The 3,313-nt window shown below is 44.4% G+C and overlaps 1 long non-coding RNA gene across 1 annotated transcript; it reads left to right on the top strand.

Annotated features, from left to right (window-relative positions):
- The first annotated feature begins 964 nt into the window (after nt 1-964).
- LOC142365700 (uncharacterized) lies at nt 965-2,922 on the top strand. The gene is made up of 3 exons (XR_012766569.1): nt 965-1,147; nt 1,951-2,091; nt 2,829-2,922. It is a non-coding gene; the product is annotated as an uncharacterized LOC142365700 (long non-coding RNA).
- The last annotated feature ends 391 nt before the right edge of the window (nt 2,923-3,313 follow it).

Below are 3,313 nucleotides of genomic sequence, written 5' to 3'. Positions count from 1 at the left end.
GTATGGAATATCTCCATTGGCCATCTTGGGCTAGCTGCCTGGCTATGCTCCCTCCCAGCTCCTGCACACCTGCTCATTAGCTGAATATGAGAAACTGGAAAAAGTCCTTGATTTCATAGCAACAACTAAAAATATCAGTGTTATCAACATTCTTCTCATACCAAATCCAAAACACAGCAGCTATTGGGAGGAAAATTAACTCTATCTGAGCCAGGACAATACTGTTGTCTTAAACCTTTGTTGCATTATTCATGCACAAATATATGCACACACAAGCCTAGAACAAAATTTTCACTGGAGATGCACAAAAAGCATGAGCCACCACAGTCCGGAATCATAGTCTGCATCACTGTGACAGTGTGCTTCCTCCCATCCTCCTCGACATGACCTTTTCCATAACCCTGCTCAAATGATAACCACTGGTGTTGGTTGTGACGGATGCATCTGGTCGTGACAGCTGCAGCTGGCTCAGAGTGGATTTGGAGGAGACAGATAACAGCACAATAGCCAAGGGCTAATGTATGGCAATGCACCCACCTAACCACAGTGCTGGTCAATGTCCAACTCCAGTCAAATTTGGAAGCTGCAGTCGGTATACAAATATGACTATGAGTCAATCATCTTACCTCATAAATTGTGGAGGAATGGCTAGCGGAGCAAGGGCATTTCGACATAGAAAAGCTAAGTCATCAGGATCTCAAGAAGTATCGAAAACAACTAGTTTAGGAACCAATCAGGGACAAGGTTAGACTGTCCTTGTTTAGCAGATAGGCACGGTATCAGAAACTTGTGGTTACGAAGTTATGAGAAGAATCCGTTAGAACAGGATGTCGAGGCGGGACTTGACTTTTAGACTAACAGCCAATAAGGAGCTTAGCTTTTGCAATATGTATGAGCTAGTTAAGACCGCTATAAATTGTGTAACCAAACTGCAATAAACGAAGCTTGCTGATCTCTCATATTGAGCGACTGCTTCTTCCCTCCATTCCGGCAAATGGCACGACAATAAATAGTGAGCAGCCCAAGAGCCCTTTGAGCTCTCCTGCATGGCAGCAGGCTGCACGCCAGGATCTCCCCTTGAGTTTGGGGATGCCCCTCAAGGTTTACTCCTCGAGGTTGAGAGATTCCTTGACACAACAGATTCTTGGTAAGTGGTTGATAAGCTCACTGAAACTTTGAAAATCTTAGCTAAGTGTTATAAAGGATTGGTTGTGTGGATATGATACTTTAGACACGAACTGTTGACCAAGTCTGGGACTAGGACTGGATCCAGCTGCACCTGGACTCCTCTCTGAGAAGGAGTTTGGAAAGCAAGGGGGTCCTTTATGAACCTCTTGACTCAACAGGAGGGTCTCCCTGATGGTTTTGTCTGACCCTGTCCTCTATGCAGTAAATAATCCAGTGTACCTTGCCATTGAATCTTGTTAAACCACTGTCACATTTACTATCAAATTTTGTTTACTCACTGGTTTATATAAATAAATATATCATTGCTTCTCTCATGAGTGAAGTGCATCACTACATCTGCGACAACTGCATTCCGGGTGGAAAGGCACAGCTTCTAACCACGTTCCCCTTAAAATGCATCAGAAAATATTTTAGTTAGTTATTAGGAAAGCTTTTGCACTGGTGCAGGCTGCAAAGCACTGGACTTAATCTTCCTTCAGATGATTCTGGAGTTTTTGAGAAAAGACTGGGCAAATGTTTTTCTGAAATGGCTTAGCTATAGCTGAACTTGTAGTGGGGTGGCAAATAGGCTGGATGATCTTCTGAGGTTCCTCTCAGCCATATTTCTGTGATGCTATGATTGTATAAGAGGCCTCTAAGTATAAAGACATTACTGTATATCTCATCTTCCTGGGTGTCATATTCTCAGACTAATTTTATGCTTGGAAAAAAAGGTCAGATCTTCATGAATTCTGCATTCAAATGTTGTCTGCTTTTCTGCAGCAGACCATTATGAAATTAGACTTGTCTCGACATCGCCGTTTTACCACAGCCATCACTTCCTGACTTGGATGCCCTGCCTCTGGAGAAGCTACCATACCGAGCTGTGGACAACTATCCTGGTGTGCCTGTGCTGGGGCCAAGGTACAAAAAGGCCGGGGGAGCCTGCCTTAGGAGATCACGGACTGCACGTACACACGGGCTCACTGCGCATGGGCATGGACCGGTATAAAAGGGATTGCGCGTGCTTTTCGAAGGGGGCTTTTCCTCCTCCACTGCATTGATGTGCAGAGAGAAACTTCACAACTCACAGAGGGTTATAAAGCAGGTGTGTTTATTGCGGCGCCGGGTGCAAGGGGGATCGCTCCTCCTAACTTGCACACCGAGTCACGAAGCATGCACCTATTTATCACAAAGCTTATCTAAGTAGGCTGGACTATTGTAATTATTTCTAGGAATTCATTATCATACTCCGACCTCCCTTTAGCACTTGCGCAGTGTTGTCTGGTGGTCGTCTGTGGGGGTCTTCTGGATGAAGGCTCGTAGTCTTCCTCGCTGTGTGCTTTCACCTTTGGCTCAAAACTTCCTGAGTTGTCTGTGTTGGCTGAGTCCCAAACCATAGAAACAGTTTCAGCTAGAAGAGTTGCTTCTTACAGACAACAAAGTTCTGGTTATCAGTCCTTGTTTCTCTTCGTTGGTCTCCAAGTAGTCCTTGTTAGCTACATTTGAGCCACAACAGTCTTTGTTAGCAAGGTTACAAAGAACAGAACTAAACTGAATAACAGTGTTTAACTCTTACTTTAACATAGATGCAAAGTTACATAACAAAACTAAACTAAAGCTATAGCAAAATCGAACTAAACATCAATTTCCCACATCAGCGTGACTGCTGGAACTTGCCCGCATCTCGACATCGAGGGAGAAGGACTCCATCTACTGGATCTCACCGGACTTGTGGCAGCAGCTGGTAGTTCCCTATACCCAACCCCCCCCCCCCCCCCCCAATTTTCTCTCTCACGCGCACTTCCTCCTTCTGTCCTCTCTCTGTTATCTCCTTGTCTCACCTTCAAGTTATGGTTTGTTGGAATAAAGCTTGCAGGGTTGTACAGCATCTGACCTCATTTGTGTCTCAATCTCGTCCCCTGGGATCGCATCGAAACCCTCCCGATATTGGATCAGGACATTTTCCCATTATGTTAGTTGACCAAATAAATGCTATGGCCTCTACCTTACAAACTTGCCTTGCACTGATGGGTTGGCATTTTAAACATCCGTCCTTCCCCAGGGTAATGATGTCTCTGACTTACATTTTCAGGATTATTCTAAAGCACATTAAACCAAAAAGATTTATTAATGAACAAAAGAA

The sequence above is a fragment of the Opisthocomus hoazin genome, chromosome W, assembly GCF_030867145.1.
Source record: "Opisthocomus hoazin isolate bOpiHoa1 chromosome W, bOpiHoa1.hap1, whole genome shotgun sequence".
Classification (NCBI taxonomy): domain Eukaryota; kingdom Metazoa; phylum Chordata; class Aves; order Opisthocomiformes; family Opisthocomidae; genus Opisthocomus; species Opisthocomus hoazin.
This window is presented reverse-complemented; position numbering and strand designations above follow the sequence as displayed.